General features: G+C 43.5%; 1 pseudogene; it reads left to right on the top strand.

The window, feature by feature from the left end:
- Positions 1-17,696, top strand: part of LOC119899931 — a 68,513-nt pseudogene that overhangs the window by 37,967 nt on the left and 12,850 nt on the right.

Below are 17,696 nucleotides of genomic sequence, written 5' to 3'. Positions count from 1 at the left end.
CTCTCCCCTCCTCCTCCTCTTCCTCCCCGTCCTCTTCCTCCCCCTCAGGGCATCAGCAGTCTCTTCAGCTCTCTCAAAGTGGTCCGTCTGCTGCGTTTGGGTCGAGTTGCCCGGAAGCTGGACCACTACATCGAGTACGGCGCCGCCGTCCTGGTCTTACTGGTGTGCGTGTTCGGCCTGGCGGCTCATTGGCTGGCCTGCATCTGGTACAGCATCGGAGACTACGAGGTGATCGACGAGGACACCAACAGCGTGAGGATGGACAGCTGGCTGTTCCTGCTGGGGCAGACGGCCGGGAGGCCGTACAGGTTCAACGCCTCGGGCTCGGGCCGCTGGGAGGGGGGGCCCAGCAAGGACTCGGTCTACATCACCTCGCTGTACTTCACCATGACCAGTCTGACCAGCATCGGCTTCGGGAACATCGCGCCAAACACAGACGGAGAGAAGATCTTCGCCGTGGCCATGATGATGATCGGATGTGAGTCTCTGATCTGCTTCCTCTGGTCGTTTTATGTAGACAAACACAACAATAACGAACATGTAGGAAGCAACAAAACCTTTAAAATCTATAAATAAAAGTCTTTTATAGGTCAGAAAAGGAACATTTAGAAGAAAAGTGTTGGCTGGACCATAAAATGAGAGAAGATCTCTGATGTGGGGGGGAGCAGGGTCCTTTAAAGCTTCTTAAACAAGCGAACTAAAACTCTGCGGCCTCGCTGTTGTTCACAGGGACAATATAAATTTTTATTATGGAAAATATTTTGTGTAATGTGTAGGGCCGACCCCGCATAGCCGAAGATTCGATGCTTCGATGGGCGGAGCCTGATTCGACTGTCAATCTCACAGTCTAAGCTTCGCAGTGAAACAAGGATCACGCTATTTTGGCGATATGGGGGTGTGCAACGTCTGACTTTACACAGAACTACCAGTTTTCTTCCAATAAGTTAATTTACAGCCTGTTACAATAAACATTTAAACGTTTAATGCTGTAAATAAACATGTAAAAAGAAAATAAAACCTCCAATAAATGTGTGTAAATAAATCCAAAAGTGTAACCCTGACCCTGGGGCGTGTAGGCGTAGCGTTTATGTAGCGGCGGCAGGAGGAACAGGTGCTGAAGAGACGGAGCTCCAGCTTACTGGAAACCCAACAGTAGTCAAACAGGCGTGTCAGGAGAACTAAATCTAGAAAACATGAAACATAAAAACTGACAATAAGAGACACTTACTAGAAACGCCTTTCAGACGCCATTTGATTTACTCCATTGTTGATATAAATGAATTTATGCTTTAACCCCAAAGCAAAAGCGGCTCTGCTTCCACAGTCAGGCGTCTGGGGTCTCTCTGCGTGGATAAAACTGATGTAGTCGCTGTCACACAGACATAAACGAGCGAACGACCCCCGTTAGACCTCCAGACGTCGGCGACCCCGTCCTCCGCCTCTCTGCAAATTGAACGGGACATCCCACAATCCCTCTGCACGTGAGAAAAGAGCAGAGTGCCTCAGGTCCCGTCAATAATTTATTGATGGTTGACTCAGCCGTGTGACGCACACGGACTCGTATTCAGCTCAGGTGAAACTCCCAGTGGAGACTCTGCAGAGCAGCGTTGTTGCACTTTAGCATTAAAAAGTTCAACTGAAACGTGAACTGAACAGGAAGCCGTCTTATAATCGACCTGCACAAGCGATATTTTGCCATATTTTGGTGGCACTGTGGGAACAATAAAAATAATAGTTTAGCTTTTCACACTCTCTCCTTTAGCAGCAATGTTGTGTTGTGTTTTGAAGCTCACGTGGGCTTCTACATCTCGATCACCTTTATCTGACACCGACTCGTAGGTACCAGCTTTGCAGGTGATGCATTTCTGCCTCAAACAGATTTCAGCCGAGACAAAAACACGGGAAGTTTAATTGTAATTCGTCTGTATGTGGATCTGCTGCTCTGTCTCTTGGTGCTGAGGGGAGGGACTGAGATGCAGTTTGACCAATGTTTGCCTGAAGGGCGTTTACATGACCGACCAATGGTGGCATGCGTGAAGGCGGGACCTAAAGAGAAAGGTCAAATCAATGCAAAACCGCACACAATGAACGGCGACGGTAGAAAGCAGAAGCCGAGTCCTGGACATTTTAAGTGACACATGTTTATGTTTATGTGTTTTAAAATAGGACCCATCATTTGATAATGACGGTAACATGACACGAGTGTACTTAGCCCAGTGATCATCAACTGGCGGCTCGCGGGCCACATCCGGCCCGCCAAAGCTTCATATCTGGTCCGCAGAATGGCCACTGATGAAAGTATTGCAATATTTCTATATTTGCAGTATTAAATCATCTGCGGCGATGAAATGCGACGTTAAGTTACTGCCAATGCGAGCTTCACATTAAAAGCATTTAACTGGCGAAGTTGCTGCCGAAGCTGCGGCGAGGAGCTGCTGGTAGCGCTCACACTCACTGTTCAGGATGAGTTGTAAATTTGTAATGACAAACACTTCTCCTCTCCTGAAAACATTCATACCAGACTTGCTAACTAGCAGTGGGAATCGCAGGGTACCTCACGATACGATACACGGCTCACGGATAATATCACGGTCCTAAAGTGATACATCACGATATCTGTCTATTAATACAAAATGCCCGTGAAAAAGTCCAAACTGTTAGAAAACAGCACAGTTCTGCTCAGTCTGTAAATAAAACTACAGAGCAAAGATGTGAAAAATTATCATTAAAACATTTGTTTATAAAAAGGCACATAAAATGCAAATTCACTGAATTTTTTACTGCTAATACAAATGGATAATCTAGTCTAATCTGTACCTCACATTATATTATTAACTGTTCAGTGACACAGCGTCGTGCTGCCCTTTCTCTTCCTACTGATAGATTTTACGCCAATGGGAATTTTGTGTTTGAGTTTTGACCCTTTGGGGTTGCTGTAGCTGGTCTGTGTAGAGTGGCAGATCAAGACGGTGAAGTTAGCAGCTCTTTATTATTTCACACAGAGCTCAGGAAACATGTACTTTAAGTATCTGCACAGAGTGTCACTCTGATGTGAAGCAAAATGTGTAGTTTAGGTTAAGATTGTATTTTCCAATAACGATGCTAATGTCTGTTAGCACGTTAATGGAGATTCCCATTACATGTTAGCATTGAGCTAACTGTTGAAGCGCTATTTTTTATTAATATTATGTATTGATATGATGGGCTGGAATATCGATTCAGTATCGATATTCCAGCGTTTTGTCATCTGTCCTCCAACACGGCACCCACAGATACCATAATGAACATACCTGCTGTAAGTTCTAAGTAAATGACATGATAAATAGGTTAGCTAGCTCACAGCGAAGTTTATCGGTTTGATGCTCTGACTTAACGAGGCGTGACGGCGTGACAGTTTTTTAATGAGGCATGACATATGAAGTATGGAATCACTCATACGTCGCCACACCGTTTTAACAACTCAGCAACTTTTGCAACTTTGAGCACAAAATGTAGCTTTTTGTCAAAAAATATTTGGCGAACTATGTGGGTAATCAACATTGTGAGGAAATTACTAGCATAGAAATGTCAAAATACACTGGAGGGGGGCTTTAAGCACACCTACTGCAGAGTGTGACAACACAACGGGAGCTGACTGTGGTCAGCGACAGTTCGCTCGCCCGGCGAAGCTCGTCAGCGTTGTACAGATTTAGAAAGGCCTGTCTGCTCCGCACAGACAGAAGGACGGCCTCTCTCCGTTAGCAGTCGTTTCCTCAGAGATGTGATGAGGCCTGACACTGTGGTGGAGTTCCTCTCTGAAATATTAACCCTACTGTCAGATCGGCTGCACTCGTGTCTGCACACATCAGCTGCTCATAACAGCATAACAATTAACGAAGCAAGTGAGAGATAAAACGAGCAGGTCTACTGTAAGGCAAGAAGCATGAATAGAAAACGGAAAATTGAGAATAAGAAATGAGAATTATTATAAAAAAGCCAGCTGCAGACAGAAGGAAACTACAGGAAGTTCCAGGAGTGGGTCTGCGATACGTCTGAGGTGGGACAACACAAGGCGCTCAAAAGACTTGATTACCGGTGAGGTCAGGGCGACGGGTCTGTAGCCCCTAAGTAACATGGCACGTCTCCAGTGAGGTGTTAAAGATGTCCGTGAACCCCGGAGACAGCTGATCAGCGCAGTGCTTCAGGGTGCTTCCTGGTGGTTCTGCCTCCTGAGCAGCCTGTTCACCCGGGGGGGGCTCTGAAGCTACATCCACACTAATATGATTTTGTTTTAAAACGCAGAGCTTTTGCCGTCCACATTAAAATGGTGAATCCGAACACCTAAAACGGAGGACTTTAAAAACAATGACGCTCGCGTTTGGCTTCCTGATGATCAGTCATGCAAAGCAGAAACGATTCACAGCTGAAACGCTGGTGAGGATGGTCGTTTTAAGTGTGGATGGAGCCTGACGTGGGCAGTTGTGGAGAAGCCCGGGTCCCTGCTGAGGTGGACTCGATGGAGCCACGGTGGTTTGTGTCAGGACTGTCCCGTTGTCTCTCAAAGCGACAGCTCGTCGGCCTGGCGAGCGTCTTTAATGGAGCGGGGGGGCTTCAGGTTTGTGGTGATCTACCTGGGTTCAGGTTCAGAGTCGTTGGCTGAGACCTGGTGTTGTAGGCCCAATCCCAGCGTCCACACACAGACTTTGAGGCACGTTCCCGGGACGTGCTTGAGGGCTCTCTCGCGGCCATTTTGAGCCCTTTTCGTAAGTCCATGTTTCTGCAGACTCAGTTCATAACGTTGTGACGGGAAACACGGGGGTTACCAGTGGAAGCCGGGCAGCGAGAGAAATATCACGGCACATCTGCCTCATAACAGAAGAAGAAGAACAGTAAACAAACAAGCATGGAAACAAACGCTGATCTTTCTTAACATAGATTTAAGGTGGTACATAGAACAAACCTTATTACACACTTGGTTTATTCAAACATTCATTTTAGTTTCTGCTTAATGAGGCTGTTAGTGCATTAATTATTACTGACAAATGTATATTGACATTTACCTCTGTAGCCTGCAAGACCTAAAAATCTGGCAAAAACACAAAATAAAAAGTGTAAAAACGTGTTTCAGCGTCGTCAAGGTTACGTGATTAAGTGTCAAAGTGCTGCCCCGTTCCTGTTTACAGCATTTTCAGCCCCTGCAGCCTCTTGCACTCAATCACTTTGCAAGAGACGTCAGTAAAGTCTGTGAGGGTTCAGGGCTCAGGGTTTAGGGGGGACGTTGGGATTCTCTGAGTCCTTCAGCGGTAGGGGTGTGCCAAAAAAATATATACTGCAATATATCGTTAAACACTTTTCCATGATACTGTATCAGTAATCCAGCCCATCATATCGATACATAAAAAATAACACTTTGATGGTTAGCTCAATGCTAACATATAATGGGAATCTCCATTAACATGCTAACGGACATTAGCATCGTGATCGTGAAAATCTAATAACAAACTTCACATTTTGCTTCACATGCTGAACATCCTGAGTGACACACTGTGCAGATACTGAAAGTACATATGTTTCCTGAGCTCTGTGTGAAATAAGAATTTTGCTGTTTTCTAACAGTTTGCAGCAAATAAATACGGGAATTTTGTATTCATAGTTAGACAGATATCGTGATGTATCACTTTAGGATTGTCTAGCGATGTATCGATTATCGCAGAACTGCTGTATCGTGATATTATCGGTATCGTGAGCTACCCTGCGATTGTGTTCGCTGTTTAGCATCGCGCACCGCCTTGATAAACCTGTACTTTGACTCCCTTAACCTTTCCTGTCTCCGCTCCTGACAACCTCAATGTGGGCGTGAGTGGTGATGGAGCAGTGGCTAAGACACATGTGTGGGAGACCTGGGTTCAATTCCCACTGCAACACGTCCACCAATGTGTCCCCGAGCAAGACACTTAACCCCGAGTTGCTCCAGAAGTTTGGCTGCTATATTTTGTAGTTTATTTTGATACCCTGAAAATTAGCGTATTTAATTTTTAGAGACATTTTGATGTATTTTTGCCCGTCCCTGGTCGTCTGCGGACGCTTTCTGCACGTGTGCAGTCAACCAGACGTCTGTACAGCGGCAGACAGTTGCTAACAATTTGTAGTTTCTGCATTTGCATGACATGAATTTTGTCCGTGTCTGAAATAGTTGACTGCTTGTGGACACGTGCGCACATGCAGACATCTTCACGCTACGCTGCTAACAATGACTGTACAGGACAAGGGCAGCTGCTAGCGGCGAGGGTCGGCAGACAGTTTGTGGAGGCTTTCCAGAGCAGAGGAAACGTCTGCCGGTAAAAGCTTTTCCTCGGCGAGCTGAAGGACGAAGAGCTTGTCAATGTTGACAATTCGTCTCCTTCGTCGGAAGCTGCCGTCGTCCCCTGTCACGTCAGGATCTCCAGTCTGTTGGTCCGGATCACATTCACATCAGACATCACCTCCGACACGAGGCTTTTTGCCTTTCCCGGTTTCATTCGTGTTGACACGTCGTGTGGGATTCATTAAAAACTGTTCAGCAGCAGTGAAACGCTGCAGAGGAAGCCACAGAGTCCAGTGAAGGGAAACGTCTCGCCCAGTTTGAGCGTGGATTCATCCTGCTGACTGACAGTTTGTCCCTGTGGGGCTCCTGTAGAGGCACTGTTCTGAGACCGCTTTGAGGGTGCAGTGCAGTGTGGGTAAACCTTTTGGTTTCTTATTTAGATCCACAAGGAGCACTGAAAGCAGCCAAGTGTTGGATTAACACCTGAGCTGCTGTGAAATCCAGCATCCTGGATCCAGGATGGGGGTTCGGCTCATTAGCATAGCGAGTGTTGTGTAATGCTCGCTGTGACACGAGGACAGAGTCTGAGAGGAAGCACAGAAATAGCCGGTCCACTTTCTTTCCAGAACATCCTCCAGCTCTGCTCTCAGAGGGACCAAACCTCTGTGAGGACACCAGGAGACGGATTATTATTTTGTGTTTTTACAGACGGTTAATAAATGTTTTGTTCCCGTGTAAAGTTTAATCTGCTGAGGGCCGACACTGCGTCCCACAGGGAGTGTTCTTCTTCTTCTCTGAACTTTACAGGTCCCAAATAAATAAGGTTTATTTTCTTACTCACGTTAGGGTTGCACTTGTGCACACTTCAACAGCGTGTGAGTGAAGAGAGAGAATCGAAAAGAAAACCGAGAAGAGGAGTGAAAGAAAAGAAGACGATTGGCTCGAAGGGGAACAGAGCAGAAACAGGAGCCTTCGACTTGTGTTTTTACAATAAGAATATCGCAAATAATATTGTGATTAATGTCACAATATCACATTTTGTTAATATCGTGCAACCCCATTTAACATTAAAGGAAACTTGCAGTTTATTTCAAACTGCCATATTTCCCATAAATGTGTCTGTTGTTGCTCCGTTGGTCGTGCCGACTCTCCTCTCTCCACCACGCCTCTCAAGAAATAAGAATATCCTGCAAAAGTTAATTCAAAAAGTGAAACTTTCATAGATTCATCTGTGACTGTCTGCACAGTCTGAGAGTCTTATAATAAATAAATAAATCCATGTCAGAAACATTTAGGGCCGGATTTCCTAAAGGTCTGCGTGAGTAAAAACTTTATTTAACCAGGAAGTCCCTTGAGATTGAAATATCTTTTCCGAGGGAGACCTGGCCAAGTCGGCGCATCACTTACAATTTAAAAAGAAATACAGCATAGTCAAAACAAACAAACAAGCGTCACACGTAAAGGAAAGGAACAGGTCACATGTGGCAGTTACATCTTTGAGTTACAGGGCATTTTAACATGGCCTTAAATTCATTTAATGGGACTAGATCATTTAGATTAAGCAAGTTTTACAAGTTTTTCGAAGACCAGGGAGCAAAGTAAGAGAAGGTTTTTTTTTTGCCCCCAGCTCAGTAAAAACCCTTTGAACCTGCTCAGAGAGCCACCTGGTGGAACACAGATGAAAACTGCTGGAATTCTGCTGAAGCACGTGGATCAGGTCCTGGCACCTACTTCCAGGAAAAACGCCAAAAAAACCCCAAACAAAATAAATCGGTAATATCTCCTCAATCATCAGGCCTAGATGCATAATTCTGGTCTCCTTTGAAAGGTCAGAAGCTAAGGAATATAAATCCATTGTACATTCACATATGTATTTTACTATTACAGACTACATGGAGATGAAATACAGAAAAATATATATATTTTCATCCTTGCCTGAAAAAAAAAGCTATATTTTAATGCAATAAACCATCATAAGGTAGATTATAATGCACCTAAATATCTTCTAATACACCTGTAACTGTAAATCTGATGAAATGAAACTGATATACAACAGTTATTATAGAATCTTTCAAAAATATGACAGGCAAATGTTTTGTCCATATTTACTGTTTAAATGTTCACTTTTATTGGGAGTTATCTTCAAAACATTATTTCTCTCCATACAGCCACGTTCCAAATAACATAAAGCTTCCAAAACATTAAAATATTGATAAAAACGGTCAATATTCCTGTGACCTAAAGCACTCACACGCTTTACAGGCCACAGCTTGAGAACAGAACATCCTACAGGTCGCCAGCAGAGGCCGATAAACACCGCCTCCGCCAAAGCAAACTCTTCTTCTCTACTTCAATCTGATGACCGAAACAAAACTTATCAGCTCAGCCGACCTCACCAAGATGGCGGCCTGCGAGGACGGTCTTTATTGACACAAAGGCCGCTGTTTTTTGGCGAAAAACAGCTAGAACAGCGAAAGTCCGGTACCACATGGTCAAGGAGATTACAGTGGGTACGGAAAGTATTCAGACCCCTTTAAATTTTTCACTCTTTGTTTCATTGCAGCCATTTTCCAAAAATCTAAAAAGTTCATTTTATTTCTCAGTAATGTACACTCAGCACCCCATCTTGACAGAAAAAAACAGAAATGTAGAAATTTTTGCAAATTTCTTAAAAAAGAAAAACTGAAATGTCACATGGTCATAAGTATTCAGACCCTTTGCTCAGTATTTAGTAGAAGCACCCTTTTGATCTAATACAGCCATGAGTCGTTTTGGGAAAGATGCAACAAGTTTTTCACATCTGGATTTGGGTATCCTCTGCCATTCCTCCTTGCAGATCCTCTCCAGTTCTGTCAGGTTGGATGGTGAACGTTGGTGGACAGCCATTTTCAGGTCTCTCCAGAGATGCTCAATTGGGTTTAAGTCAGGGCTCTGGCTGGGCCATTCAAGAACAGCCACGGAGTTGTTGTGAAGCCACTCCTTCGTTATTTTAGCGGTGCGCTTAGGGTCATTGTCTTGTTGGAAGGTAAACCTTCGGCCCAGTCTGAGGTCCAGAGCACTCTGGAAAAGGTTTTCGTCCAGGATATCCCTGTACTTGGCCGCATTCATCTTTCCCTCGATTGCAACCAGTCGTCCTGTCCCTGCAGCTGAAAAACACCCCCACAGCATGATGCTGCCACCACCATGCTTCACTGTTGAGACTGTATTGGACAGGTGATGAGCAGTGCCTGGTTTTCTCCACACATACCGCTTAGAATTAAGGCCAAAAAGTTCTATCTTGGTCTCATCAGACCAGAGGATCTTATTTATCACCATCTTGGAGTCCTTCAGGTGTTTTTTAGCAAACTCCATGCGGGCTTTCATGTGTCTTGCACTGAGGAGAGGCTTCCGTCGGGCCACTCTGCCATAAAGCCCCGACTGGTGGATTGCTGCAGTGATGGTTGACTTACTACAACTTTCTCCCATCTCCCGACTGCATCTCTGGAGCTCAGCCACAGTGACCTTTGGGTTCTTCTTTACCTCTCTCACCGAGGCTCTCCCCCGATAGCTCAGTTTGGCCGGACGGCCAGCTCTAGGAAGGGTTCTGGTCGTCCCAAACGTCTTCCATTTGAGGATTATGGAGGCCACTGTGCTCTTAGGAACCTTAAGTGCAGCAGAAATTTTTTTGTAACCTTGGCCAGATCTGTGCCTTGCCACAATTCAGTCTCTGAGCTCTTCAGGCAGTTCCTTTGACCTCATGATTCTCATTTGCTCTGACATGCACTGTGAGCTGTAAGGTCTTATATAGACAGGTGTGTGGCTTTCCTAATCAAGTCCAATCAGTATAATCAAACACAGCTGGACTCAAATGAAGGTGTAGAACCATCTCAAGGATGATCAGAAGAAATAGACAGCACCTGAGTTAAATATGAGTGTCACGGCAAAGGGTCTGAATACTTATGACCATGTGATATTTCAGTTTTTCTTTTTTAATAAATTTGCAAAAATTTCTACATTTCTGTTTTTTTCTGTCAAGATGGGGTGCTGAGTGTACATTACTGAGAAATAAAATGAACTTTTTTGATTTTTGGAAAATGGCTGCAATGAAACAAAGAGTGAAAAATTTAAAGGGGTCTGAATACTTTCCGTACCCACTGTACATAAGCATGCCGGCAGTTTACCCCACTTGGTCTTATACAGGAGATAGACTTAGTGACGGCCAGCCTGCCAGTTCATCAAGTGTCATACAATGATGAGTACGGGAGTCAGAGTTAGTTAAAAAGCGCAGAGCACTATGGTACACAGAATCTAAAAGGTGGCGAGCATGTAGACAACATCACCATATTCCAAAACACTTGGAAAGGTAACCTGCACAAGTGAATTTTTTCTGGCTGTCATGTTAAAACAAACCTCATTTCTAAAATAAAATCCAGCCTTAGTTTCAGCTTTTTACAATCTTTTCAACATAAACTTTGAAGAAAAGTTTGTCGTCCAGCCAAAAACCTAAATACTTATATGATGAAACGTTTTCAATTTAGTCCCCATTTAGTGTGTTAATAGTTATCTTATCTGGAGATTGGGAACGAGCCCTTGAAAATGTCATAAATTTGGTTTTCTTAGTATATAGCACTAACTTGAGGCCGTGTAGTGAGACTTGAAGGTGTTGAAAGGTTAACTGAGGGTCATTTATGGCCTGGTTCAGTGGAGGGGAAACCGAATATATCACTGTGTCATCCGCATAAAGTTGCAGTTTACCAGTTTGCACGTCCTTTCCGATATTATTTATGAATATAGAAAATAAAACGGGGGCTAAAATCGAACATTGAGGAACACCCTTGGAAATCTCTAAAAAGTCAGATGTAAGACCATCTATAGAAACACATTGCGTTCGTTCTGTAAGACAGACTGACTGCTGTGTTTCCGATTCCAATGTTACTTAATCTATTATAGCAATAGCTCATGATCAACAGAGTCAAATGCTTTGGACAGATCCACAAATAAGGCATTTTCAGCATTAAACGCTTAATTTCTGGAGACATTTTCTGCACCAATTTATGGTGGAAATGTCTTGATTTTTATAAAGGGAAGCACAAAATTCAGAATCTGACAATTCAGAAAATAAAAATGTAATAGAATATAATGCAGTAATCAGTAGGGTTACTTTTTTTGGACTTCTATTGACATTGCATCGCAGTAAAGGTGCACCGATCGATCAGTTACCAATCGTAATCGTCCGATAATGGCTTTAACTAGTGTGATCGGTGGTCGCTAAAAACCCCGATCAGAAAAGCCTACGTTTCCGTCTCCCGTCCAGATCAAAGCGGCGAACCAAAAGATGTTTGTTTGGAAATGCTGCTGACCCGGTGGGCAAAACCAGAGGACTTTATAAAATGATGACACAGATACTCACATTTGTCTCTTACCAGTCATGCAAAGCAAAAACACGCTGCTAGTTAACAGTCAGCCTGCATGTCTCCGTAATACAGACTCCCAGTCTGTTTTCTGCCGCCGCCGCCGTCTCTCGCTACTCCCGTGTTACTTTCAGTACCAGTTCCACTTGGTTGGCCCGGTGTGGTTCTTCGTCTGTATTACTTTCTGCTTTCGCCAAATCGTCTGCACCTGCGGAGTAGACCATCTGCTTCTTGTTTACCTGAACGGCCACTAGATAGTGTTTTCGTTTTAATAGCTGCTGCTGATATGCTGCTGTGGACGGAGAAGATCGTATTTGTTATCAAACTGTTTAAAAAACCGCAGTAGTGTGGATGCAGGCTCACATTACCCCACTCCTCTCTCCACTCCGCTCACGTCAACCCTCCCGTTTAAATGTTTCCCCGTAAGTCTCCCGTATCTTCAACCTTCATAAAATCAAATAAAAACCTGCTGGCCGTATTTAAAGTGTTTGCTACTCTCCCCTCTGGTAAAGTCAGTGGCAGCATGTAAAGACGTGGACTGTGCTTCTTGCACAAGGATTAAATAAATAAAAACAACCCACTGAAATAAAATTAGGCCAATAGCCTGTAAACCAAATGAATATAATAGCCTGATTATAAGTTATATTAACAGTATAATATGGAATTAACATTACACTTCTATTTAAATCATTTCATTTTCCTTATCTTATAACTCCTCTCTCACAGAACCTGCCTGAGCTTTCCAGAACAAAAAGCAGCTACTGCAGAGTTTATCATTGACTCACGATGCCTGTGCTCCTTTATCTCCTAAATATTGTGGTTACAGACTTTTTTCTTGAAGTTTTTATAGTTGTAGTAAATTTAAAAATGCTGTTTGTTCAGTTTTTGTAGTTTATTCCACAGGAAAGCTATAAGATGTTGGCAGTAACCAGCAAAGGTCTCTAAGACAGATTGAGTGGAATTTGTTGCCCATGTTTCCTGGCAATAAAATAAATCGTTTCATGATACTTTATCATCTGTTAATTTTAATACTTAATACATTGTTTTTAGGACTAATTAAATAAATATACAGTATACTGTATAATGTTACATGATAATAAATAAAAACAGACCCGGTGATCGGTAACAGCCGAAGCGTTTTCATTTGTTAATTAACATTTCTTGGTGCAAGATATTTTTCAGAACATCTTGAACAATTTGCTTTCAGGAAGTGGTGCCTACATGTCCCAGCGTCCCCGGAGTAAACAAGCAGGTCGAGCTGCTCCGGCTCACCGCTTCACCTCCGCCCTCCTCCTGCTCTCTCTCTCCCTCGGCCCTGTCACTTTACTCCCTGTCTCACACCTCCTCCTCCTCTGCCCGACGGGGGGGCCACGGCGCTCCTTTACTCCTTCAGGTCCCTGTGCCTGCTCATCGTCTGCCTCTGCAGCTGATGTTGAAGCTTGAAATTTACGTTGCACCGACAGTTTACAGATTACCAGTACGGCGCTTTTTATCTTGATGATTACGTATCAAACTCCAGTATCTCAAAACGTGTTGGAATTTCAGAATAAAGAATGTCCGATACAGAGATGTTGACCAGAGAAGAAGAGCCTTCAATCTGCTAATTAACTGAAAACACCATTAAATGTGTCCTTAATCTCTCAGTCTGGTTCTGCTGCTCACAGTTAACTTCACCACAGTATTTTTATTTTTTAAGACACACTGTTAGAGTTTCGGGGGAACGAGGACGCGGTGCGAGCTGCAGGACAGCTTTCCAGATAAACCTGATATTGAACGGATCATTTCAAACGTTTGTCTCTGAGCTGAATGAGAGTGAAATGGTGTAAAAGAAGGGCAGGTCCAGAAAAATGGTGGCATAGTTGTTAAGGTTTGTTTTTTAGTATTTACCTGATTCTCGTTGCTGAAGATGCATTTCAGTCAGGAGGGACTGAGGCTAAATATCAGCTTCATGATTATTGTTCAGCACCAAAATACCAAATCAAGCTCCTTGTATATGTAAAACCTGCTCGTCAGTGAGGCTGATCCGGATTCTGAGCTTCCCTGAGCTCTGAAGGTCTGCTGTGGTTTGTAGATGTGAGGACGATCTGTGAGTGAAATAATGCAGCTCTGAGTGTCTGAACAGTTTCTTTGGTCCAGAAAGTTAAAAATAACACAAACAGCTTGTGTGCAGCTCCTCAGCGGTGAACCTCCGGACCTGGCTCTGGTTCCGGACCTGGCTCTGGTTCCGGACCTGCTGCTTCAGCGTTAGCTCGGCGCCCTCTGCTGTGTTGAGGCTGTACAGTAACCTTTCTGAAGGTCACAGTGAGGCCTGTGTGAGATGATTAATGACACTTCCTGTCGGCTCGGCGGTCTGAGCTGCTGTCAGGGTGTTGCTGGTGGACGGGGTCCGTATTGATCCGGTGACCCTGGGTCCATTCTGCTGACGGGCTGGGGGGGGGCTGAGTCAGGGACAGACCGCAGCAGCTTTTATTGATGAACTGAGACGCTAACAGCTAATCTGTCAATAGACACAGAGTCGCATCTGACCAACGCTGTCAGCGCGCAGACTGAAGAAACCCAGACGGCCTCACTGAAAGTCAAAACTGGAGGCAGAAGAGGCGTGAAATTAAAACCTTCAATCAAGCTTTGACAGCATTTCAGCTTGAAAGCTGCAGTAGTCGCAACAATTGAACCCTTAACCAGAGGTATCGTTTACGCTGAGGACCGTAACCACACAAAAGTTTCCTGAAAATTATTTTGCGCCAAGAAATATTAACTAACAAATGAAAATGCTTCTTTGCACAGTAAGAAAAGATGCATGGCAATTTAAATACAGAAGAAACAAATGTGCATTATTCCAACAACAACATACTGATACTGAAATGAACCAAAAAATGTGCAGCGCTGATCAGTAACTTCAACAACTTCCTGTCTCAGTTTCTTCTTGTTTCAGTTTTCCGTTCCCTCCCTGTGAACATTACAGACAGCTGTCTTGTTTCTTTAACAATAAAAAAGTTTGCAGCATCGAAACAACACGGCAGTTAAACATCTAAAGATAGAACAGAATAGAAAAGCACTTTATTGTCCAGCCAAGGCTGGAAAATCCTCTTTGGTCTCACCAGACCTATAAAAACATCACCATACAAACACAGACATAGATAAACATCATCATATCACATCGCTGCCGTACATCTCTGCAGTTTACCCCACACACACAGGGTACATTACATTTAGCTGACGCTTTCGTCCAAAGCGACTTTGCCAGAGGTACTCTGTATCGTCGTCCTGAAGGGAGCAGCTCAAACTCAGAATGGAGGAGGCGTTTATTGAGCAAAGTAAAACCTCAGCAAAGTAACCAGACACAGCATCGTTCTTATAAAAGAGACTAACTAAGGGCATGTCATAAGCATATATAAATAGTTTATAATTTCATCTCATTAGTGTGCACAGAGAATAATAATGGTGATTGAACACAACCCTGAGGAGCTCCTGCATTTAGGACACTTTCATCTGATAATGTTCCTCTGACACTCTCTGTCGGCGGTGGTTAAAAAGTCCTTGACCAGATGTATAAGACCCCCGTTGACGCCTACGTAAATCCAAAAGCCGTTCCAGCAGAATATGGATCTGCATTGCATTAAAAGATGAGTTAAAATCTATAAATAAAATCCGTGCATATTCTGCTGGAGACGACTGGAGAGCACGTTAACCATGGTAAGGGTAGCATCCTCAGTCCCCTTATTTGTTCTGCAACTAAATTGTTCTTTTATGCATGAGGTATGATGTTTGCTGACAATCTTCACCATGCTCTTAGCCAGAATGCGGGTTAAGGCTACAGGGCCGAGGTCATTCAGGGATTTAGACCTTTGGGTAATGGTCTTATGATCGAATATATCCATGTCTTAGGGTACAGCATAGGTATACAGTAAAAACTGGAATAGTCTAGGTAAGACAGTCTTTAGCTGGCTGGCACAGATATGGTTGATTTATTATCTTTAGCTAATATTGTTAACGTAATTCCTTTAGTTATTTACATTACATTATTTCATATTTAAGGGCCGTGATGTTGGATGTTTTAGCGTTGTTTGATTGTTCACTCTCTAGTAGCCCACGCTACGCCCTTTAGTTGTGCCATTATGCATTATTTTTCCCGATCAGACGTAAAATCTGTAAAGATCTACTCTGAACTCCGAACCCCTGTTATATTCCCTTAATATTTCCCTGAAAAGACTGTAAAAAAATATTTTTTTATCTGAGCCCATATGTCCCAACACAAAGTGACGGCATTCACGCCTTTTAATGCATGGATGAAGGAATTGTTCTGAGGTTCTTGTTGGTTACATCTGTAACGGTAAAATTTGAATAAAAAATTATAGATTGCGGTTCACTCCATTTAAAAGACCTGAAACTGGTTCCGCCAAGACTCCTGCATATGTGGGGATGGATGTGAGGTAGTTTAGCTGCTTCAACAGCAGAGCTTCATCCATCCAACGAGAAGTGGTGAATATAATAAAGCGTAACTAAAATTTTAATAAACAGGGTTTGATAAAATACGTTACGCTCTGACGAGGCACCACAGAATACCTCGGTAATCAAGTGCCGACATTAAAGTTGACTGAACAACAGTTTAGAAAATACAGATAGTCTTTAATTCTACATGGAGTTTGTTGAACATGAATCTTGAATGAGAGTCCGTTGACAAGCCAGATTCCCAGAGTATTTGTATGACTCAGAAAAGAGTAATATGAGTATTTAAAGTTTGAATTAGTCAGTGAATCTGGTGGATGTGAAGAAGACCATGTACTCATCTCCATTTAAAACAAGTCTGCAATTAAAAAGTGTTAACTGGAAAGCATCAAAAAAAGACTAAAGCAGTCAGAGCTGGAAGGGCAAATAAATAGGAGTATTATCTGCATAAAAATGGATACTGAAGTTCAGTCGCTAAGTCGCTCTCGTCAAAGCCACCAGACTCCCTTGACAAAAACCAGAATTTTGCTTCTAGCTTCTAGCTGCATGGATCTAAACTATAGACCGAGACAGAGGTAGCCCAGCAGCTCCTGTGTTCTGCAAGGTGAAACTACAATTACAAGCAGAGCCTGTCGGTGGCAAAACAAGTACTCTAGAGGATGACTGGGTGCAAGGATTATGGTGCAGCCTGGTTCACTTCTGCCGACTGCAGCACGCTCGCTGGATCAAATTCAAAACATTTTGTGACCCAATTAGTCACAGAGACCCTGAACTCAGCCTTTAATAGCATGTCAAATTGGATGACTTTTAATCCGTAAATATCTAAATATCTTAATCTGTCGTGTCTTTTAGTTAAAAAAAAAAAAAGAAGCCCAAAACAACTAAATGTTCCTTCCTGTTAACAGCGCTGCTCTACGCCACCATCTTCGGTAACGTCACCACCATCTTCCAGCAGATGTACGCCAACACCAACGCTACCACGAGATGCTCAACAGCGTGCGGGACTTCCTCAAACTCTACCAGGTCCCAAAGGCCTGAGCGAGCGGGTGATGGACTACATCGTGCCACCTGGTCCATGTCCAGAGGCATCGACACCGACAAGGTAACAAACACTTCACGAGCGGCGGGTTTAACTGGTGGATTCAGACGACGATCACAGACATGTGGCCTTTTGTAATATTCAAGTACATTTAGAGAGTAAACATGAGATGATGGGATCACTCGGCCGGACTCGTTTAGTGTAGATTGACTGTTGCTGCTTGTGACTCAGTGAGTTTTCCACAACATTATTCACCATTATCCACCGATCTGCCAGAACATTATGACCACCTGCTGGTCTCTTCCTTGGACCATTCTGATAGGCACTGACCCCTGCAGACCGGTTTGGAGATGCTCTGACCGGTTGTCTATTTATCACAGTTTGGTCCTTGTCAAAGTCACTCAGATTCTCACGCTGCCCATTTTTCTGCCTTATTCTGTGGAAACCATATGTTCAGTGTTATTCAATTTCCCTGTCAGTGGTCTTGAAGTTATGGCTGATCGGTGTATGTTATATACAGTTATTATAAAGGTCTGGC

The sequence above is a fragment of the Micropterus salmoides genome, unplaced genomic scaffold, assembly GCF_014851395.1.
Source record: "Micropterus salmoides isolate LMB-PRFRI ecotype aquatic unplaced genomic scaffold, ASM1485139v1 Ms_hic_scaffold_12, whole genome shotgun sequence".
NCBI lineage: Eukaryota > Metazoa > Chordata > Actinopteri > Centrarchiformes > Centrarchidae > Micropterus > Micropterus salmoides.
The sequence above is the reverse complement of the archived record's forward strand: the minus strand, read 5'-3'. Positions and strand labels throughout refer to the sequence as shown.